Source organism: Aedes aegypti, chromosome 1, assembly GCF_002204515.2.
Source record: "Aedes aegypti strain LVP_AGWG chromosome 1, AaegL5.0 Primary Assembly, whole genome shotgun sequence".
NCBI lineage: Eukaryota > Metazoa > Arthropoda > Insecta > Diptera > Culicidae > Aedes > Aedes aegypti.
Genome location: NC_035107.1, coordinates 228,496,663 through 228,521,481, shown reverse-complemented (window position 1 = coordinate 228,521,481; position 24,819 = coordinate 228,496,663). Strand labels below are relative to the sequence as shown.

Genomic DNA, 24,819 nt, shown 5'->3' with positions numbered 1-24,819 from the left:
AAAAAAAATGCAAGCAGACGTGACACAGGAATGATTTTCTTCGTACAGAATTATAAATAGTTCTTACTGCTACGTCTGTTCAGGGTATATACCCTATAGTCTATTGACAATCGTCACCGTCAAATGAAAAAAAAAATCGACGACGAAACTAAAAGAATGATTGTCAGCGTCACTCAACAAGCGTTGGATGACTATTTGTTGCAGTGATTCAATAGAAATACACTGAACGAAATCTCCCGCCATCAATTGAATGATTTTTGCCTCATCTAAGCCCCATACCTATTTTCAGACACAAACAAGATGATTTTCATCGCTGTCAAAATCATTTGTTTACAAATAGCATCGTATGAAAATCATCCAGTCGAAAAATGATTCATATTGAAGTAAAATATGTTTAAAATTGAATGATTATCACACACACATGTAAACAAACCCCATTGCATTCTATTTCGTGATTTAAAAGAAATCTAATTGAAAATAAGTAATCAGCCATTGGTGGTTTCCACAAGTCATCATTTATTTTGATGATAATAGGCAACATAAAAATCAATTAACAATTCACGCACTAATGAGCCGCCTTTAATATAGCTGTTTGAAGCATCCTGGAAGTGTCCACATTATCCACTCCAATGTCCCTGGATCGAACCAGGATTATCGGTTCTTGGTCACCTTGAAAATAATTAACAAATTACAAGTAAATATACTTCCGAATGCTTCTATCAAAATGAGCAATAACCTGCGAAATCCGAGAAGAAATGCTATGTTCCGCTGCTGCCGCCATGTTTTTGTTTAGATTGACAAGGATGATTTCAAGTCAAGGATCATTTGCTATCCGAATGAAGTTTTAGACTATAATTGAATGATTTTTGATTTGGGGCATGGAAGAAATGAATATCCCTCATAAGCCGCATGTTACTCATTTGTGTTGTTAAAGTTCAACTATCAACACATTGTCATACAGATGTATACTGAAAGTCATCATAAAGTTGGATGATTTTTGTTCGGCAGTCGGTGGGTGCATCATATTGTTTAAAAATCATTCAAAACGAGTAATATGCAGATTTGTAGCCATGTGAATTACAAATAATTCAATTAGTGGTAGGAGCTTTTGTTCAGTGTAATAAAGCAAGAATCTCGAAAATCTATCCGGGCGTTAGTATGTTATTAACAGTAAAAAACTAATCAATTTTCGTGAGCGAGCGATTTTCGTTTTTCGAAATTGTACCCCAGTATGTTGCCGTAAGACTATCCAACGTCAAAAAACGGAGCGGGTCCTATCTCCTATTGAAAAAAGGACGAGAAGGTCTTTGATAGGCCTATTCACATGACGTCTCAAATCAGCTGATCGGGAAGCACTTTGACAGTTCTTCTATGAAAATGACAGCAAATGCATAGACGGATCTGTCACATGAAAAGGCCTATGAGCCTGTGCATCAAAGACAAATTAAAGACCCCCATGTCCCTTGCAGTTGCGCAAAATGTTATGGCTCATAAGGTAATCTAGAATGCTGTTCAAAGTGTACTGCGATCTGTCAAACTTGGGTACCTTTTGCACTACCAAGGGACCAAATGCAGTACTAGAAGTGGTACCCAATCTGAGCCCGAGTGGGACGGACCTGGGAGGGAGAAACCAATACAAAATTTCTCTACGTCACAGTGAGCCGAGATTTTGCTGTCACGAACTGTCACTGTGAGCCCGGATCTTAAACAATGGACAAACATGATAAAAGCGCGTAATTAGCCTAAGCATATTTATGCATTTCATCAAAAATAGCAAAAATCGAATTAGAATCAATTCATGCACATTTAAATGTAACGTCACGAGAGCACCGTTAATTCTTATTAAATGTAACGTATTGGAATGAGGTTTTTTTTTACTGTATTCATTAAAACTGAAAATTAAACGCATAGAAAACTGTGGCCCTTTTTCAATGTTGGTCCAGAAAGATCGAAGGCACACAACAATTGAAAACTAGCGATTTTCACTAAGCCTGCCTTGATTGTCGTTGGCAAACTGGAGTTATCTTGCAATTTGGAAAACAATTGTATCCAATTTCGTGTGTAGTATCGGTGCCTCCCTCCCAGGGACGGACCTGTTTGCATGCTGTAAAACGTTTGACTTTTACTGTGCGCCCTGTTTTCAAGCTGCCCGTGAGAAAGAGCGAGACAGCACCAACACACGGCGCACAGTAAAAGTCAAGAGAATAAAAGAATTTATGGCACGTACAGAGGCTTATAGTGAAAAATCAGAGCGACTAGATCTTAAATAATTAAATGGAGCAAATATCCCAACTAACATTTAGTGCAGATGTAAACATTCTCTAGACCCTCTTTATACGGCTTTATGCTGAGTAAAGGCGCTGTATATACGAATGAAAGCTTCTATGCGATCCTTTTACCAACAAATCTGGCGAATCTACTCAGCTACTTTTAAGCTGTATTGGCAGCTCTTAAGCCCCAAGATTTAGTCAACATTGGATTGATAAGTAATGTGTAGATCAAAATGGGCATGCCGTTTTGCCGTTGTACCGCGTTGCCGTTCACATTGTGCTTGGGGCCTTATTCATACCGATCATTGCTCTATCTCGACAGTTATACGACAATTAGCTGTGTAACATCTTCGGAAGGCGCTTTCTCAACCATTTCGCAACTGTTAAATAATTATTATACAACTACGCTATATTATCGCTGTATTATTAAATATTATTTTCAAGCTGTATTACAGCTTCCGGAACTCATATCATAAGTATCTGAATTTAATGTTCCCAACGTTACCTGCCACCGCTTGGAATCGAACTCACGATCTCTGCATCCACAAGTCTCGACGCTGTCCTTGTTGCCACCACAGTCTATATCGATAGGCAAAGAAAACACACCGTTTTGTTCTACATCGAAAACGGTTCACACAATATTTTATAATGATCGTATAAGATGTCATAGCCGCGCTTACACCACTTCATCAGGCTGTAAAAGGGTGCGAAACGTCAAACGCAATGTTTACATCCAACAAGCTGAGTAGATGCATCACAAGTTGATGTTTTACAGCTTACTGCTGTATGCTCGCTGTATAACTGACGACAAAGCGCTTCTTGAATATATATTGAGCAGTATAACAAATCATATTGTATAGAAGCAGCCGGATTGATGATGGCGAGTTTTATTCCACATCATTAGGTTGCTATCTTTTACGGTGTTGAGTTACAGCTTAGTGAAAGCAGCAAAAGCGATAACTGACGAAATTTATTCAGCTAAGATTTGTAGCTGCAAAACGTTTGCGTTACAGCTGTATTAACGCTAATCGTTCTATTTTTGACAGCTTTCATTTATTGCTGCGTTCGCTGCTTCAAGTCAACTGTTATACAGCACAAAGCAAATAATATTGGCTTATAGCGCTAAAATTGTTAGTTGGGATATTGTTCGTTTTGTTGAGGAATAGATTTTCATGCACATTTTGAACGTGGAAAAATAAATACTCACACGTCAGTTTCTATGACACTTTAATAGAAGCACGCAACTTACATTCAATGTACAATCCAACATAATGCGTTACATATGTGTTACTTGTTGGTTTTGTTAGCTACGACGCCATCCATTATATGGCAAACATGGTGGGAGAATATTTTGGTGTGACAAAATTATTTAGGTGTGAGTCTATTAGAAGGCAAAATCCTCAATATCTTCGACTGAAAAACAAAAGAGCGAGTAGGTATCTACTAGTAAAAAAAAGTCGGAGTGAGTAGGTCTCCTATTGAAAAAAAAAAGATCGAGTAATAAAAAATCTCTACTAGTAAAAACAAATCGGAGGACTCCTATGAAAAAAAAAAAAGATTTACAACCTGCTGTTGTGTTGTGTCGTGAAAGCAAAAACAAATGTGTAAATCAAGTGGAACAGAAGAAATTGTTTGAAATTTTCTGATTTTGCGCTTCGTTGATACTTTCCATGCTTGGAAAGCTCCATCCATAAAAGCAGATTTAAACTCAACTGATATTGTGTCGTGGAATTTAGGAAGTGTAAACTAAGACGAGCAGGAGAGTTTATTTTGAATTATCTGATTTGAGCTTCGTTGATACTTTTGGAGTCGGAGAAGTTCCATCCATGAGTAATATAGTAAGATCTGCTGTTGTAGTGTCGTAAGAGCAAGAATGTGTAAATCAAGCAAAAGAAATTGTTTGAAATATTCTGATTTGTGCTTAATGGTTACTGTTGGAGCTGAAAAAGCTCCATTCATAAGAGTCGAATTCAAATTAGCTGTTGATGCCGATTGAAAACAATAACTGGAGCCTGGCAAGCTCTATTCATAAAAGTAGACTCGAAAACAAGAGAGATTTTTATTTAATTTTCTGATTTTGTGTTTCGTGTATACTTTCAGAGTCTGGTAAATTCCATCCAAAACAGGAGATTCGAAATCAGTTAATTTTGCGCCGCTAAAACAAGAAAGTGTAAAGTAATGTAAATTAAGACGAGCAGCTAATTTCTTGAATTCTTCTGATTTTGTGCTTCGTGGATGCTTTTGGATATGGGCAAGTTTCGTTCATAAGAGTAGCTTTAAAATCAGCTCTCGTTGTGTAGTGAAATCCAGAATGTGTAAGGGTTTATTCACAAATTTCGTAATGCCAAAATAATCATCATTTTTAACATCATTTTCCCCTTTATAACGCATTTTATAAGAATATTTTCCGAACTTCGTATGACCTGTAACATCTTCAACACAGCAAAAAAAGTTGTTGAATATTACATCAAAACCGCTGCAACCAAGTCGTTCCCTCGGTCGTGTTATATTACACAGCCCGACGTACACGCGGGCTTTTGGTGTAATAAATGCGACCGATGTAATTTTTCCGATGTAATTGTTTCAACGTATCCAACACGATGTAATCGATGCAATGTAATATGAGAGCTATGTAATCTAAGCGAATTGAGAGAAATAAACGATCACAAGTTCTGCTCAATGGTTGATTAAATTGCTTTTTTATCCTTATTCGATCTTAAATCATATTTATGATTTAAAATCGAGTTTTACCCATGTATATAGGGTTATTGAGTATCATAATTTAGAAATTGATAAAAGCAATTTAATCAACCATTGATAAGAATTTGATGGGAAAAAAGATAATATCAACCAAAAATATCAATACGGCGTCATTTGAATTATCAATTATTTTTTATTGCAGCATTTATTACATATTTATTGCAAAATTTTTATGGAGAATAATGGCTGGGTGGCTTCAAATCATGAATCCGAAGAACCTCAGTGGAGCCTTCCAGATACGTGCACTCGAGGATGTGTTTTGATTCCCTCAGCAACCATGATTCACAGAGCCCGTTTATGTTTCTCGTACTGATCTAAAACCAAAGAAAACAAAATATTGAATTATTTTATACATCTTTAGGATTTCAGTATTTTATATAAACAGATCTATAGTAAATATTAGGAGAATTATGGTTATGTTAAATGAAAATTCTACTTGAATATCTTACAGAAATGTAAATTTTCTAGATTCTAATTTTTTCTTTGTTTTTGAGGTATTCTTAGGTGCAAATATTTCAACAAATTTGCTTCAAGAAATCCTCCTGTTTTAAGTTCACCTGAAATTTTTAAAATTCTAAAAACAGTTTCCTCGTCTAGAAATTATTGCAGATTTTTTGCAAGGAATTTCTCTTCTGGTCATCTAGTTGAAATTCCAACCAAGATCCCTCTGAGGTTTTCAGGTTTATTTTCGCTAGAGAAGCGCTTTGAGAATTCCACTACAAATATCTTTAATTAAAAGATTATATTAGGTGATTTGCATAATACATTTTTCTAACTCGATATTGAAGGGATCATCGAGTTAGGGAAGTATCGAGATACAGATAAAAGTAATTGCACTACAAATATAGTAAAATTTAAACATATTCACCTTCGTGGCACTTTTTTAACAAATTTATAAAAAAAGTGATTTTAGTCGCTCTGAAATAATTTATCAACCTCCATTTTAATATCATTCCTTGTTAAAATCAATTCCCAATTGGAAGAGATTTGAAACTTTTCATGAAAATATCGAGTTAGAGAGGTAAAGGTTCATTCACATATTTCATAACGCTGAAAATGGCCATTTTTGACACCTACCCACCCCCTCGTAACGGTTTTTGTATGAATATTCTATAAATTTTGTATGATCCGTAACATCATGAGCACACCCACCCACCCCCTTCAGCGTTATGAAATTTATGAATAAGCCCTAAACTTGTATACGATACTGAAACAGATAAAACATATGAATAGATGGCTGAAAATCAAAAAAATATGGACAACTTTTAATATAGGGGAATATTTTTTTTTTTTTTTTGACTTTATTAACGAGATTTTTAGCCCTAGGCTAGTTCATCTCGGGACCAACGGCTTTACTTCCCTTCCGAAGGAAGTCGTCACTATAACTTTTTTTTTTTACGTCATAAGTGACTATGTCGGGGATGGGATTCGATCCCAGGTCCTCGGCGTGAGAGGCGAGTGTTCTAACCACTACACCAGGTCCGTCCCCGTATAGGGGAATATTGAGCAGTTTGGCCACCTCAAGCAAGAGCCGACAAAAATACTGAAAATATAATGGAGTTTTCAGATTATTGCATGATTTCCAACAATTTTTAGATCAATACACTAATACTGCTTGATTTCCGGTACCTTATAAAGTTCACGAATAAATGATCAATTTTTATTTATTTTTTTTAATTTTTCGAGTCGATTTTTTACTGATGAGGTGATATGATAACGGGGCCCAGATAGCCGTAGCGGTAAACGCGCAGCTATTCAGCATGACCAAGCTGAGGGTTGTGGGTTCGAATCCCACCGGTCGAGGATCTTTTCGGGTTGGAAATTTTCTCGACTTCCCAGGGCATAGAGTATCTTCGTACCTGCCACACGATATACACATGCAAAAATGGTCATAGGCATAGTAAGCTCTCAGTTAATAACTGTGGAAGTGCTCATAAGAACACTAAGCTGAGAAGCAGGCTCTGTCCAGTGGGGACGTAACGCCAGAAAGAAGAAGAAGTGATATGAGCACCAGGTCCGTCTCACTCGGGCTCAGATTGCGTACCACTTCTACCCAAGTTTGACAGATCGCAGTACACTTTGAACGGCATTCTAGATTACCTTATGAACCATAAAATTTTGGGCAACTGCAAAGGACATGGGGGTCTTTAATTTGTCTTTGAGAGCACCCTATTTTTGGTTGTGAAACTATCTCATGTAATCTGAAAATTCATTTGTTTTTTCACTACACTTGAAATTTATTATTATGTATAAACACTTCGTACAACAGGATTTAATTTTAAAGAACAATCTAACATTCAAATATCGTCATTCTAGACTGATGAAATTAGAAAGAGCCATTCCGGACAATATGGGCAGTTTTTTCGAATATCATTTAGGTATTACTTTTTCTTTAAGTTTAGAGCACTGACTTTTAACAAGCCTAATGCTTCATTTCCTTGTAAGCTTTGGGGTTGCATGTTATTTCAATAGAAATTTCAATAATTTATGTAGTTTTCAAGGGGTGCTCTGCTCATTCTACCCCATAGGCGAAACCGTCCCGAATACCCCTATATATCTATCAATCAGCGAAATTAGAATTCTCCTTTTCAAATTTCTCCTGTAATTACTTGAGAAGTTTCTTTCTAAATTTGTTGATCCTGATGAATTTCCCAAGGAATATTTTATGTAAGAACTCCTTTTTTTCGGTTGGATATGAAATATGTGCAATATTGCATAAACTACAGTACTGTAGTTTGTACTCTTAAAATGCGAATGCAAAGCTTGATTGCAAAAAAATTTGTTAACGGCACATAGAAAAAACTAGCTGCGGATTATTCTCAGTGTACAAGATCTCCTGTTAAATTTGATTAATGAACCAATGGTAAATTCCATCTGGAGGTGTCTTATGAAATTACTCCATAGGCTACTTTTGATATTTATTTAGGAATTACTTATGGAGTAACTACCAGTGCCGGGAATAGTAATAGTAGTAAGCTTGAATTTGTAGGATTTTTGCGTGGCTCTTCTGACTACAGTAGTTCAAAAACGTGAATCTCATCAAGTAGCCTATGTTGAGTGCATGAATTTTCTAAATCATTAGTGTCATTGCAAGCTGTAAATGCGGGAAATGCAGCGGGAAACAGAACATTCTTCTAATTTTGGGTTTTTTGGGAAACATTCTTTTTTTTTTTAATTCATTTAATTTTTTAATTTAATTTAATTAATTCAGTAAAAATATTTGTTTGCTGATTGTGGCAAAATAGATTACCGAATCTCAGTCATTTATGTAAACTACCGATTTTCGTCAATCTATAGATGCATAGATATAGATGCAATATATAGAATCATAGATGTATACATCTGTCAATATCGCTCATGTGTCAAACTTGAACGAGATTTCAGTTAAAAATAGGTTTTACTGATTGAATTCGTCATTTAAGTTTACCGAAATGAAATTTTGCTGATACACTTAGGGGTTTTGCTATTTTCAAGGCTTTTTGCCTACAGCAGAGATAGGCGTGAATTTCACTGGCTTCGCTGACTGTGATTTGCTTTGCTTGGCTACTGTAGAGTGAATTTCAAGATTTTTCCTAACCCTGGTAATTACTTGAGTCCTTCTAACATTTATATATGAATTCCTCTTGAATAACTTTTATATGAATAAAATACTTGTGATGTTCCCTCTACTAATATTAGAAAAACTTAAGGTTTCATTTGAGATTCTTCCAAGATTTCCATATGAATTTTATTAAACACTTTTAGAAGTTCCTCGAAATTGCATTGGGGATTCCGAAAGGATACATTTTTAGCGTCCTATTTCTTATGAAAATTCATTCAAAAGCTTCAGTTCAATGTTTACATGAATTCTTCCAGGAATATTGATTGATTTTTTCCATAAGTTCCTTTTTTATTTTTTTTCAATTCCTGCAGGAGTTCTTTGTACGATTCTTACCCAGGAATTCTTTTAAGAGCTCCTCTTAGCATTTTCTCTAGTATTTTTTTTTTTTTTTATTTTTTTCATAATTTATTTGAACTCAATAGCCTCGGGCTTTTAGAACTCATTCATAGTTTTTTGTCTATTCAAGATACGTAGACTTTTCTGATAGGGTTTCCATATAATACTCTAGAAGTTTTTTTTATTTCTTACAGGAGCATCTCCTGAAAATTTTCCATGATTTGTCCGAAAATTAAAAAAAAAATTGTTGGAGTGTAATTTTTTCAATTTTTCTGATTTTTCAATACCTTATGTAAATGCTGAACAATTTTTATGTAAGGTACCGTGGGGCAAGTGGGTAATGGAATTCGCATAGTTGAGATTCTTCCAATTCTAGAGACTTTAAATTGAAACAAATGAGGTTGTGTATATTTTTTAGCTTGACTCCCACCATATATAAGCAGCATGCTGAAATTGATTTTTATGAAAATTTGAATAAAAAAATACAGAAAAAGTTTTTGAAAAATGTCTCCTTACTTTTCACTTGCCTCAAAAGTGGGGCAAGTGAAAAGTTTACCGTTTTGATCAATAAATTCAAAAGCAAACAGTTATATTCACGATTTCTATTAGCTTTAACACTTGTTAAGGCTTCCCAATGAACAATAACATAAGTAACATGTAAACAAACAAAATGTTATTCTTATCACTTCAATTTTCTTCTGTTCGGTTATGTTAGTTGAAATGATTCGACATATAATGTTGTCCAATGTTAGTTCTTACATTATAGGACAGCAATTGCATTTCTGCTCTGTAGAATTTCCACCGCTCGTTATTTGTTTTTGAGAAAGTCGGATATGACGTCGGATAACTCTTCGGGAGAAATCAAACGGAATCCTTCAATAACGTATTTAGGGTCTTTTTTATGTGGATAGACCTATACCCCGTTTTTATGCTTTGAACTAGCTTTACATAGACATTCCTCGAGATTTCCGTGTGTTCTCTAATATTGCAACTTTTCAGTCAACGTCTTCCTTTTAATTGGCTGCCCGAAGTAGACATATTGATATTGTAATGTTTGGCAACATCTTTTAGAGAATTTTCATGATTTCTAATAGCTTTTAACGCTAGAGTATAGTGTTTCTTGAATTATCAGCACGTTATGTTTTTCTATGATAATTGCGAACCATGTTAACTTATGAGTACTTAAAGAGAAAACACAAATTCAATCTCTAATGATAAACTTTTAACTTGCCCCACCTGATAAGAAAATTGACGGTGTTTTAATTTAGTTATTTTTAGGTCTACGTCGAAGTAATTCTAAAACTTTTTTTATTGCAGTTTGAAACTGTCACAGAGGACAACTAAAAAGTGGTACAGGAAATTATTTTCCGCAACTTTTTTCCACTGAAAATATTAAAATAAGATTGTACGCCGCCAACTTGTTACGGAGTAACAGTTGACAAGTTAACAATTTTTCACTCTATCATGCAATAATGGCTGAAAAATCTCAGAAATCTCTTACTTATCGTAATGTTCTCAATGACCTCAAAGGTTTACGCATGAGTTTCAAACGTTAATTCACATATTCAGTAAAATATATCAATTGTTTTCACTTACCCCATTTACCCACTTGCCCCGCGGTACCTTATGCATAAGATCTTGTGTAAATCCTGCGAGAATTCATTCTATAAATTCTGTGATATGTGTACCTGGCATTCCTTTTTTGGCGATGATCTAATTTTAATTTGGAGAATTTCTAGTCATTATCAAATATATCCAAAAATCCCACAGGGCTGGTAGTGATCAAATTTTGCCAAATTTTTTCAATGAAATTCCATGGTAATTTTAAGAATACTCTTAGGCGTACTCTGCTACACTAGTAAATTATACTAGATTTTTTTTCCAGTAATTTCTAGAGTATCAAAACGAGACCATAGTATCAAACGAATAAGCATAAATGAAAAAAAGGAAGATATAAAAGTTCTTGTTGATATTTCTCAAACAATCCGACCAGACATTCCCTAAAGATATATTCAAGAGTTTTTTTTATGAATTCTTTTTGACATTACGATAACTATTACAGCTTTTTGCATGATTTTTGCATGATTTTTGCATGATTTTCTCAGAAACTTAACATAAATTAACTTTTAGATATTTAAAAGATTTATTCAGGAGTTCATTTAGTGTTTTTCACAGAGCTCATAAGGAATTCCTTCAAAATACCTTAAGAATTAAGATCAATTTTCGGCCTAGTGATGATGTCCCTTGCTACAGAGCAAAGCCATGCCGAAGGTAACTGGTTTCTACTCCCGGAAGGTTCAGAATATTTTCGTAATGGTAATTTTTTGACTTTCCAGGGTATACTTTGGCAACTTTGGAAAAGAAAGCTCTTAGTTAAAAACTGTGGAAGTACGCTTGAAACACTGCTGAGAAGCAAGCTCTGTACCAATAGAGATGTAATGCCAAGAAGAAGAAGAACCTTCAAGAATTAAAATAATTAAGGATGATTCCAGAAATCTTATACAGGAATTTCTCCAGGAAGCCTTCCATGAACTATTGAGGAAATTTCTCCAGAAAGTACCAAGTCCTTTAGGAGTTCATCCGTCGATTTCCTTAGGATTTATTTCATGACATTTTTGGAATAATTATTTTAATATCTCTCCAGAGTTTACTCCACGATTTATTAAAATTTCCTGCAAAATTTTCGTTATGGTTTTCTTTAAGGTTTCAATAAAGAATCTAAAAACACAGACAAACAGACGTAACACTCTTGATTATTTTCATCGCACAACAGAGCAGCGCCCAATTCTAATATTCGATAGTTGGCTGACGGGCCACTCGTGACGCTCGCATCGATTTTGTTCGGGTTTGACGTTTGCTCAATACCGCCACCTAGTTCGCGGTTGGTCAAATGAAGTATTTTTAGCATTGGGCGTAAATGTTCACGTGACTATGTTTTAAAATGCTAATTGTTCTAGCTGTAACGTCTGTTTGTCTGTGCTTAAAATATTTTCAAGACTTACTACAGGGATTATTTTAAAGATTTCTTCAAACAATTCATCCAGGGATGTCTCTACCGAGTTGTCGAGGATTTTTTTCAGAAATCACTGAAGAGATTTATGAAACATCTCCAGGAGATATTTTCTAAGATAATTACTGTTGAAACATTTGTAGAAAGCCCTAATGAACTCCCGCAAAGACCTCCTGAAGAAATCCTGAATACCTGAGGAAGCCTTAAAAGATTGTATGATTAAATTGCAAAGGTAATTTTTGAAAATTATCAATCGAAATCTGGATTTAACATACCCAGCTGAATTGGCTTGTTTTTATTCTACGTTAAAGCCCAATTTACCGCTGAAAAGGAAACGCTCAAGGAATTTTTCGCTAATCCCTTGTAAAAATTTTCTACAGCAACTCCTGTATGACATGTTATTTATCTGCAACTGCGTATTGCGATCAGCAAAAGCGCTATCTTGGGCGATTTCCTGACGGAATTTCCAAAAAAATACTCTTCAGCAGCAAACAGGATTTAAAATTGAAGTAGAACCCAAAGTTTCAAATTGTTTCGCGTCCTGAAAGTATTTTTAATATGCGTTTGAAATTAGTTACTTTTGAATATCCTCTCTGCAAATTTTACTTTGGGACGAGCTGTCGTTATGTGAATTGAAATGTTTTGAGTCTACAGATTGAAATCATCTTTAATAAATGAATCATCTTTAACCCGTATATGCCTGAGTGAAAGAAAAATAACTAAAACTCTCACCACTCAGCGAATAGTTAACGGAGTTCAATTATTTTTTGACAGTATACTTGTTCATATATCTAGTTTCTAAAAGTAATCAAAGGTTCTTGAGAAATGTTCCTGTGGCTAGAGTTATTCTGGTGGGTCACTATGTCATGTCGGTTGAATAGGGTACTGTGCTTCTGTGTGCCTGGAGATAGGCAAATTTCAAGTCACAGATTATTTCCGAAATCGGCTATAATGTGACCATTATATGTATCAAGGAATTTTAAGAAAAACGTATCAGTGTGAACCATTTGAGAAACGATTGAATTGGATAACCATGTGTCCTGCGTTTGTTTGATCCTTCAAATGACCAATAGTGTGGGACAAAATTTAGATTCTCGCTCCAGTCCACTTTTTGGAGTGCATTAAGGTCCCATGACAACTGTGCAAAATTTCAGCTCGATCGGTGAAATTATATTTTAGCGCCAGCCATTCAAAGTTTGTATGGGATTTACTATGGGAAAACTTACTTTTGCAAAGAAAAATCGCCAGAGGTCGCACATTGACCTCTATAAAAATTCTGAATACAGTTCCCGTTAGGTATTTTTACGGGGAAGAATATTGCCGAGGACCGCTAAACAATTCGTCTATTGTGAATAACTTTAATGAAACACTATTGACAAGGCGACGTTGATTAACATGTAAAAGAATTACAATTATAACAAAATTGGGCAAATTTCCGAATAGTCTATGTATTATAACCTTTTTCACAAGCATCAGATTGCTTTGGAGTCGTCGACAATGTTGTTCATCGTAAAACTACCTATCGAGATCTGTGTTCTGAATTTTTATAGAGGACAATGGGCGACCTCTGACGATTTTTTCTTTGCAATAGTAAGTTTTCCCATAGTAAATCCCATACAAACTTTGAACGGCTAAGCGCTAACTAATAGTTTCACCGATCGAGCTGGAATTTTGCACAGTTATTATGGGACCTAAATGCAATCCAAAAAGTGGACTGGAGCGAGAAGCTAAATTTTTCATATAACCGTGTCTCAGGCTTGACCATTTTCGGGTCTCCGCCTCAAATTTACGATAAAGTGACCAATATATATCTAAGCATCTGTGTCAAGCTTATGGGAACGCAATTTTGTGAACTATTATATTTTATCTCTACTTTTAGAGAATTGAAACGGTTCAATTAGTATCCAACAAATCTATAGTCGGTTTTCAGGGCGTTATGTCCGAGTGGCCACATCCAGTACATTCTAAACGATCAAAAACTCTTCAATTATTGTGTTGAATATCATATCCTCATGATCTATGCAAATTAAAATGTTTGCGATGGCAAATAAATAAAGATAACTTGGCATGTCCTAAAAAATCGTCTTTTTTATCCGACTTGACCCAGTGACTCACCGGAATAACTCCGGCCACAGGAATATTTTCGAGTTCCTCTAGCCACTTTTATATATAGTTATGTGTGCCAGTACACTGACAAAAATCATTTGAATCCATTAAGTATTCACTGAGCGTAGAGGACCTAACAATTTTTTCTTTCACTCAGGCCTATACGGATTAACAGATTATAAATATTATTCAAAAACATTGTAAGAATGCAGCGCCACACCTAAAAACTGATTTCGAAAGTTGAGTCGCGTCGCGAGTCCCACTGGCGCGATCCAGTTTGCGGCGGCTCGATAATATTAAAATCTAGATATTGAAGCGCAATAAAATTGTGTTATACTTAGAATAATTTGTTCTACCCATCGAGATACAATAGACGTTAACTTTTTCATTGTTAAACAACTCAATTGTCCAACTGAATATTCAGCTGAATTGTCCAAAGGAACTCCTTGAAAAACATCGAATGGAATCCATGAAGAATTATCGAAAAAATTGCTAGAACAATTGCTGTATTATTTACCGCATGAGGTATTCTTGGTACAATGTATTGAGTAATTCCTGCAAGAGTTCCTAAAAAGTGGGACAAATAACTATCAACTAAGGAACTTCTTGAAGAATTATTTTATAATTATACAGTTTTGGTACTTTTCAGCAAGAATTTCTGGAAACTTTCACAGAAATCGCAGTAAAAATATCTGGAAAAACAACTAGAGGATGATTACTACAAAAATGTTTACAAATAATTCCTAAATATTTCTAAAGGTTGTACAGTTGCGTTGGGATGTTGAAGAATTTCACGGAGTAGGGCATACATTACCTATGGGTTTCCACACTATATGCGAATGCAGAAATTAGTCAATCTGAAGAACAGGCTCTGTCCCAATGTCAGAAAAAAGAAGCCTTATGTAATTTTCATCAATGTTTCAAGAATAATATCAGTGATAACATAGTCCTAAAAACCATCAAACATTTCCAGCATTACTTAGCTTTATATACTTAGTAGATGTATTTTTTTTATAAAACTTTCATCGTTCTCAAATAGTTCAAACACTATATATAACTCTTTTTATTTCTTCATATATCTAACATTTTTGGAATTCATTCATTTTGTAGCCAATAACTTCTATCAACTGTAAAATATTCGTAGATGATCTAAACATTTACCGAAAAATCCACGAAATTCGCTTGAACATTTGTAAAAAATCTGCAATATTTATTAAAAATATCTTACAATGTTTGAATATAAACTTGTTCTTCTAACTATACTGCCCATAATCGCATAACAGTCCCATGTCGATTTTTGACCGATTTGCGTTTTTTACATAAATCAACACAACATCGTCAGAAGATCGATAAAAACTGCTAAAAAAGTAGTCTTTGTTCCTAATTTGTACAAAAACGAATCCCACTTGTGTTGTCCCATCTTGAAAGTATTCGCATAACAGTCACATCAAAGTCCGTATAGTGGTCGGACTCAGAATGGGTACCACTTCTAGTACTACATGCAGTCTCTCGGTACTACTAGTTATTAACTTTATGTGTAACGAAGTAAAGGGAAATCAATTATACAGTGAATCCTCCGTGAGTCGATGTTCTATGTCTTAATATTGACTCATGGAACCATACTTAAACAAAATTTCATGGTAACTACGATGATTCGCTCAAACAGCATCCCAAAGCATTTCTGTTCCATGACTCGATGTTTCCATGAGTCTATGGTCCCTTCATATATTGACTCATGGAGGTTTGACTGTATTTAATACACACTTGCTTACGGTACTGTAAATGTCATGTAGTAACGTTGTTTCGAAAATATTTTTAAATTAGTGGAAATCACACATAATTATGTATTTTCAATTACGATGCATTACAGATTTCCATTTTAGATAAGACTTATACAAATATTAATCTTCTTTTATGTACGTACTTAACCATTTGGGTGGTACGAGGGGAATAAAAATAAATTAAGAACAAAAAAAAAGTTTATTCTACATTTTGCATTAAAATTTTGTAATGTTATTGCTACATTAGCTAGATTCGTCCTGAACCAGGTTGTTCTGGAACATCTCGAATCATTTCCATCGGATTCCATTTCCGCATTATCCAAAAGATGATCATCTGGGTCTCTCATGACTGGGACTCATGACTGTAAGCGTATTCCACATCATGATGTGTGTTTTGAGAAAATATTGAATACTATGTTTTTTTATCTGGTGATTCAACCATGGACATACAGTATACTATCCGTAACTCGCTATTCCGTATCTCGATAAAGAGCTATAGAACGTGTAGTAAATGTGGGTTTTCATGGATACCTCGATGGTCCCTTTAACCAAAGTTACCCTGATTTTGTGTTCTTTAACACAACATTTCCCTAATTCGATAGTCGCTTTAACATCGAGTTACGGAGAGTTGACTGTACTATGATAACTATTGACATAACTATTTTTTTTTTACGGCCAAAGAACATAAATAGCAAATGAAACAACCAGTGCTTTAATAACAATGAGTGTTTTAGTAGCTGTCGAACGAGCCGATGAACATCATGGGACTGATATGCAAATACATTGGTACCTATATTATATTGTATATAATTGCATAACAGTCTCGCTACGATTTTTCTACATTTTAAGGCAAATTTTCAACTTAAATTCAAAAGAAATTTATTAGGTTTGTTCGTGTACTCAACAAACAGTGATATGTAGAAATTTAACACATTTCAGGCCAAATAGAGACTCAAAATGGAACGAAATTGTTTCCACATTTCAATCGTCTTTTTCTCAGTTTGTCGTTTTGCAACATGGGACTGTTGTGCAAAGAGGGGCAGTATACTACTTACAAAAAAATATATATACTTGTTCTTCTAACAATGTTTGAATGTTCACTAAGATGTATTCGTTTCTCTCAAAAAAAATCATGAACATTTACAAGATATGATAAAAACTCCCATAATAAAATTCCTAATATTTTAAGACAATCAGTTTAATTTCTCCTGTAAATTAGCAACGTTTAAAGTACTACAAAAAAATGTCAATTATCCTTATAAACCATTAGTCTGTTTCAGTAATTCCTATGAACTAAATATTTGTCCCAGTAACTCTACAAACGCCCAACAAACAAAAATAGTTTCAAAATTGATTTGCTGATAAAAGGAATCGCTTAAGAAATTTCTCACCGATTCCTAGCAGAAATTTTCTACAGCAACTCCCGTTTGAACTAACATTTATTTTCAATACACACATTCAGAATTTTTTCAAAAAACTAAAGAAATTTATATCCGACTATTTTTTTTTATTAAAAATTCAGTGACCATTCGTTCAAAGCAATTTCGTTAAACGCTTTATAATTTCAAATCCGTTGATTTTGACATGTTGCAATTAAAAAGCTCAAAAGCTTATTAAACTGTCATTTTTTTTTGTTAAACTTAACTATCAAGAGCACTAACCAAAACTATCATTTTAGACACTCACTCACTCCTCGTTACGATTTTAAATTTAAATTTTAAAACCTCGAAACTAATGGTTACCAACAAGGCATCATTGACTAATCTTTTTGAAACCCCCCCCCCTTCTTCAACAATCTGACAATATTCGTATAAATTGTCCGCTTTGATGATTTCCTGCATTTACAAAGACTCTCAGGAAACACTCAATTTATTTGAATACTTTTTCTCTCTCTTCAGTAGAGGAATTTAAAACAGAAATGTTCTGGAATTCCACTGAAAAATATCAGTCGACACCTAGTGTTGGACAATACATTTGCAACTTTTTCGATTTTCCATACAAAATCTTTGGAGCTTTAGATCTCAGTTGTTTGTAGACCGATTTGTATGAAAATTCGATTGCACGTCAGGCATAACTTGAATTTCGTCATACATTTATTGCAGTTCAAAAGCAATAACGATTTGACTAAAGCGAATTTTTTGACAAATTTTAAAAATTGATGGAACTTAAAAAGTGGACGGAATAACTCCATGGTACCTTCAGCAAAGTTGTAGATTTGGACAAGATGAACAAGTTTGCTTAAGGCAGTTTTTGTGTAGTGCTTTTCTGTTTTCAGAAAAATTCCTTAGTTTTTCATCAAAAATTTAACTTTATTTGATCCGTTATTATATGTTGTTATGTCTGATTTGCTGTGAAAAGTTCATTCAAATCGGTCAATAAATAACTGAGATCTGGCCTACCAAGGTTGACCATTTTGTATGAAGAATAAAAAAAGTAGCAAATGTTTTGTCCAATACTGCATATCTGGTAGAATTTTCGGAATTATGTATTTTCTTTGACCTGTAGGCGAATTCCGGCGCGTATATTCTTCGAAGAAAAGAAAAAAATCTTGCTGGTAATTTATGGATGAAAATTCGCCGGAATCAAGAGTTTTGTAACTAACAGGCTGAATGATTGAATAAAATTTCAAACTTCTTAGATGAATTTCAAAAGAACACCTTAAGAACTTAGAAAAGTATTCCTTAAAAGACCTTAAGAAGTATTCTCTAGAAGTAGTAGACATTACAGTGGAGTTACATGATAAGTTCCAGCTATTTGGATATGGACATTTCCCAGATCCCTGAGAAGATAACTCAGGGAATTTGGGAATGCCGCACAACCAACGACCCACCTAAACCCTCCCACGCATTGTAGTGGTGTACATAATGCATAAACTCTTGGCATCAGACCCTTTCCTCCCCGGAACCTATTTACGGTATTGATTCGGGGAGGAGCCAGTACATGTATCACTTTAACACATCCTAGCCGGGGCCTTCCTTAGACGAGTGGTTAGAGTCCACGGCTACAGAGCAAAGCCATGCTGAAGGTGTCGGGGTTCGATTAACGGTCGGTCATGGATCTTTTCTAAACGGAAATTTCGTTGACTTCCCTGGGCATAGACAATCATCGTACTTACCACACGATATATGAATACGAAAATGGCAACTTTGGCGAGAAAAGCTCTTAATTAATAACTGCGGAACTGCTCATAAGATCACTAAGCAGAGAAGCAGGCTCAGTCCCAGTGAGGACGTAATGCCAAAAAGAGAAAAAAACATTCTAGCCGTCTTAAACATGGTTACAGAAGACTAGCCTCGGCAGGGCTAATCCTCTGGCATAGGCACTGCCATTCCAGCATAATGTGAGTGATTGTACTAGATTACCATTGATTTTCACCTACTTACCTGTATCGTTATCGTTGGTTGGCTGTATCAGGGATTCACCGGATCGGGCATTCATGGATGTATTTGGTTACATTCTCCAGCTCATCCAGGTGCACAACAAAAATCCGTAGGCTTCTCTGCCATCCTCCTTCCATGGGGAAACATCCCCACTTTCCCCCAATACCTACGTTCGGACTTGTATTCCAAATCTGTTCCTTCCATCCTGGATGTGAGTGGCACCGGAACACGATCCTTCTGCTTCCGAACAAGGAAGGTGATGGATCCGGAGGGAGTATCCGAATTTACAGCTACTGCGACCGAGATGAGCCGTACCTGTTGAAATTGAAACAAAATATTATTATTTTAAAGAGTTTTAAAGAGATTTTTCAATAAAACTTACCAAAAGCCGCAACGAAATTCAAAACAACACGTACTGCAACGATTGCCGCATCGACCGCCATGATGCGCAAAACAAACTTTGGCAGTGTTGCGAGACTTACTATCGCATCAATTAGAGATGCAAAATAACATTCGAATCTGTGTAATATGACAACGTTCATCGGAATGACTTGGTTGCAGCAGTTTCTGTGTAATATTTCTATATTTTAGATGTGAATATTACACAAGAACCATGTAATGAGAAATGATAATCTTGTTTCCGTGTAATTTCAGGGCGATGTAATATAACATCAAAAATATGCTATTATGCATCTGATTTTTGCTGTTACATCGGATTTTTATTACATCGATTGAATTACGTCGATGCAAATTACATATTTTTTTGCTGTGAAGACACTCACCAACTTCCTTCAGCGTATGAAATATGTAAATGGGCCCTAAATCAAGAGCAACAAAAAAATGTGCGAAATTATCTGATTTCCATGGACAGGAGACGGATCCTGTTCTTGGCACTTTTGATTCACTTCGACACTGTTTTTTTTTTTGAAATCTACTGAGATCATGATTGGCTACAATATGCATAATATTGAAGAGCTTCTTATTGCAAAATGTCAGACATTTCGGTCGAGAAAACCCTCCCTCCCATGCCATGGAAGTGCCCAAGTAGCTCTGCACCCTATTACTGGAGCTTGGAAAACTCCACCCAAAAGAGAAAATTTGAAAGCTGGAAAGATTTTATGAAATTTTCAGATTCTGTGGATACTTCTGAAGCCTGGCAAGCTCAATCCAAAAACAGATTTGAAAGCAAATTTTTTTTTTCAAAATTTTCTGATTTTGAGTTGATTTAGAATCAGCCCTAGTGAATGCAACGGAGAGTATTAGAAGCAATTGTTTGAATTTTTCTGATCCTCTGAAGCCTGGAAAAGTTCCATCTATAAGAGTAGATTTTAAATCGGCTGTTTATGTGTCGTGGAAGCAAGAATATGTAAATTAAGAAGAGCAAAATTAATTTTTAGTTACGTATCAGAATCGTGTGATGGAAAATTAGATGTTCATATGCGTATAATCAATATGAAAACTGTTGGTACTCAAATTTGAAAAATTCCAAACGATATAAGTAAAATTCAATGGGATAGAGAATGGACCGAATGTATTGTACAGATTTTAAAGTGCTTCATTAAATTTGGAATCGCCCAAGCCTATTAGGAGAAGCTTTGAAACTTGAAGTTTTGTAAAACGAAAGCTCGCGTCGTGGTTAATGGTTTGGCCGGACCCAAGGTGTGTGCATTGTACTCTGTAGCCAGAGTAAGGTGTTAACACTAGATAAATGTGGCTATCTTTAACTTGCTGGCCGTTTTGTTTACAAACATTACTGCCTGGCTCGGATGATGCTGAAACTGAAAGTAACTGTGCTGCCATCAGTGACGACGAAATTGTCAAAAAAGAAAGAAAGGAGTAGAGCACACAAGGTGTAGGTGCGACCATATTAGAATAATTCTTGACAACACTGTTTCTCCAACCAATAGGAGTCAATCTCCCGACTACTTGTCTCAGATGTAAACAAAACGGCCAGCCCTTCCTCGCCTACCCTGTCTGGTTTTCTCCACAGAGTGAGCATAATGTGTCACCTTAGAGAAGTGAACCTGCCTTTGCCAGAACGAGTGAATCACGATGCAATGGAAAATAAAGTTTCCATTAGAGGGAGAGAGATGAGACGTTTTTGAGATGGATCTGGTACGGAACGAAGGAGAGAGCATGAATGGGGTATAGAATGAAAGAAATCTGAATCGGCAGTCTATTGACGATATTGAGAACGAATGGTCTGATGTTGCGCGATTAGTTTTTAATAGTATCGGGATTGCAGTTTGTGAGTTTGACGCGTTTTGGCATCAAGAATGGCTTGGATACTACATGATGATTTAGCAGAACATATCCTGATTTTAAAATTTTATTGAGGATTCCTGATTTATTTTCCATATTTTCAGATTTGTCCTGCTTTTTCTGCTTGCCGCACATCGTGCAATGTTAAATATAAGATTAACCTTTCGGTTGTCGCGCGAATTTTTGTAACGCGAGTAGTCGCGCGTTGTACTTTGTACAACACGCTTGGTTTTGTGAATATCCCAGGAGCCTAACTACTTAGAAAGATGGCGTCTTCGGCAAAGTTGTTCAGTGGCTCAAGCGCTATCATTGATCGAGTTAGTTGATTCTTGCCAACAGGTGACGCTAATGAGCATGAAACATTTGTTTTGCAGATTTTAGGATCTTGACCACTTAAAAAGATGGCATCTCCGGCAAAAGCTCAAATAATTTCTTTGTTTAATGCTTTCTTTGTTAAATCCATAGCTAAAATAATGTTGGTCCTTGAGCTACGCATCAACTTTGTCGAAGATGCCATCTTTCTAAGGCCCCAAGCACAATGTGAACGGCAACGCGGTACAACGGCAAAACGGCATGCCCATCTTGATTTACACTTTAGTTATCAATCCCATGTTGACTAAATCCTTTTCAACATTGACTTGACAAGTAGAGTGTAGCTCAAGATGGGCTTGCCCTAATGCCGTTGTACCGCGTTGCCGCTCACATTGTGCGTGGGGCTTAAGGCCCAAGTAAAAATAGTGCAAAAGTCAAAACTGAAAAAGCAGTTTTCTCTTTTTAAATAGACAAATCGAAGAAAATAAAAACACACAGCTCTTTTATTTGCCAAATAAAATGGCTGTGTGTTTTTATTTTTATCAATTTGTTGTTTATAAAGGAGAAAACTGCTTTTTCAGTTCTGACTTTTGTGCCATTTTCTCTTGCGCCTTAAGTGGTCAGGATCCTGAAGTATCCGCAAAACAAAAGTAACACGCTCACTAGCGCCGGTTGGTTGAAAATTTTGAAACAACTAACTCAACCATGATAGTCCTTAACTTACTGAACAACTTTGCCGAAGATGCTATCCTTCTGAATGGTTAGGATCCTGAAATATCTACAGAACAAAAGTTAAAGTTCCATGCCCACTAGTGCCACCTAGCGGTAAAATTCCGAAATAAATGAGCTACCATCAGATAGCGCTCCACCTCCAGAACAACTTTACCCCATGTTTCGAAATTATCTGAATTTTGAGATATTCTTCTTCTTCTTCTTTCTGGCGTTACGTCCCCACTGGGACAGAGCCTGCTTCTCAGCTTAGTGTTCTTATGAGCACTTCCACAGTTATTAACTGAGAGCTTACTATGCCAATGACCATTTTTGCATGTGTATATCGTGTGACAGGTACGAAGATATTGTACATCCACTTGAATGTTGGATTATCCCGGCTATTTAGAAGACTGTTCGAAACAGTCGTCGAAAATCGAGGGGAATCTCAATGTATTCCATCCAGATGAAACAATGTTGCGAATGTTGTAGAAACACATAATTAGGTTAACTATACATACCTTACGCGCAATAAACTATTGCCAGCTATTGAATTGTTTCATTGAACCTGTATTTTGACCACTAAAAATATTTATTACGAGTTGAATTTTGTTTAGTGAAACATAATTTCATAAACATTCCATCCAACCACCCCTTATTTTCCGAGCCGTGCAGCCGGCAGCCGAGTGTCAACAACAGCTGTTTTGGAAATCTGACTCGACGCCCACTCTGCTGTCCTTGTTGCTCTACTTGAAAGAGTAGGGGTGCTCGTTTGCGCGCGAAAAACTTCTCGCTCGTTGATGCTGCCAAATATGACAGCGACTGTTTCACCGACCGTTTAGAACGACGACTGTTTCAAACGGTCGCGAACAGTTAGGAACTGAGCGGTCAATACTCTATGCCCAGGGAAGTCGAGAAAATTTCCAACCCGAAAAGATCCTCGACCGGTGGGATTCGAACCCACAACCCTCAGCTTGGTCTTGCTGAAAAGCTGCGCGCTTACCGCTACGGCTATCTGGGCCCCCTAATTTTGAGATATACCGATTTAAAATTGCGGTCCACTCATTATTATGCGACTTCTTTGTACATTGGTCGAATTAACCGCATTATAAAGGGACATACTGTGACTAAAAACTGTCGAGTATTGTTCTTAAGAAGATTCTTGAGGAATACATTTTGGTTTGGTGTCGATAGATATCTTTGTTACAAAATCATAGCATATAAATCACAACTGTTGTTCAAAGTACAAGAGCGCGACAACTCGAAGGTTAATTTGAAAGAATTTTCTATCGCTATCAGAATAAAACCCAAGCAACCAATAGTTCGGATTATACTTAAGCAGTGAACTCCTTAGTCCACTGTTGGTGTAAATCTAGTTTCAGTGAAACTTTTTCGCTGATTAAGAGAACACTACGGATATTAAGTGAACTTGATTCTCAGAAAAGTAACTCGTGAACTCATCAACAACTTGAAAGTTCAGAACAAGTTTGAATTAAACTTCTTTTGTACTTGAAGGTAGAAATCAAACTTAAACGAACTTTATGTAAACTGAAAAGTTCGGATAATTACTTAAAAAGTGAGCTGATTAAGCCAAAACATACCCTTTTATCCGAACTTTTGGTTGCTTGGGAAGAGATCTTCGAAACTCTGTTTATTTATTTATTAAATGGGAGCAGTTATGGGAAAAATGCTTCCTATCGTCTTGTAATTGCAGGGTATCATTTGCATCGGAGCGTGACGTAATATGTGCATGATCCCTAATATTTATAGAAACTACGGCCAAAACAGCTAAATTTTACCAGGACACACGACCGCCTAATATCTCGTATTCCACGTCTCAGAAAAGTGCTAGTTATATATAAGAATCATATGTATGTAGGTATGTGGGTACCCCCGTTGGTTTGACCACATTTAATCTGAAGATTAAAAACTGTACCCCGCTAATTTGCACATCGTTCAGATTAAAAATGGTTCAAACGTCATTCAATTCATGGAACTGAGTATAGTGAAATGGAACGCTGTGGAATCAAAACAAAACAGTGAAAGAGGTAACCAGAAACACGTTTCTAGGGTGACTAGATGTTCAAATTAAAAATGAACCCCGATGGCTTGCATGAGGTACCGTTCAAATTAGCGGGGGTGCACGGTAGCTGTCGCCAATTTTCGGGATCCCACTTTTCCGCAATATCCTTAAATTTGCGGGCCACAAGCACTTTCAGCTACGTCAGCCACCACGAACTTCACTCAAGCGATCAGCTGTTCAAAAACGTCTCGTAAAATGGACTATTGCTGG

The 24,819-nt window shown here is 35.9% G+C and overlaps 2 long non-coding RNA genes across 2 annotated transcripts; both read right to left on the bottom strand.

Moving 5' to 3' along the window:
* Positions 1-492: 492 nt before the first annotated feature.
* LOC110674627 lies at positions 493-1,143 on the bottom strand. Its single transcript, XR_002499049.1, has 2 exons — positions 737-1,143; positions 493-669 (listed from the first exon to the last, which is right to left on the bottom strand). It is a non-coding gene; the product is annotated as an uncharacterized LOC110674627 (long non-coding RNA).
* Positions 1,144-5,183: 4,040 nt separating this feature from the next.
* On the bottom strand, positions 5,184-19,737 carry LOC110674021. The gene is made up of 3 exons (XR_002498576.1): positions 19,627-19,737; positions 19,248-19,559; positions 5,184-5,344 (listed from the first exon to the last, which is right to left on the bottom strand). It is a non-coding gene; the product is annotated as an uncharacterized LOC110674021 (long non-coding RNA).
* Positions 19,738-24,819: the final 5,082 nt, after the last annotated feature.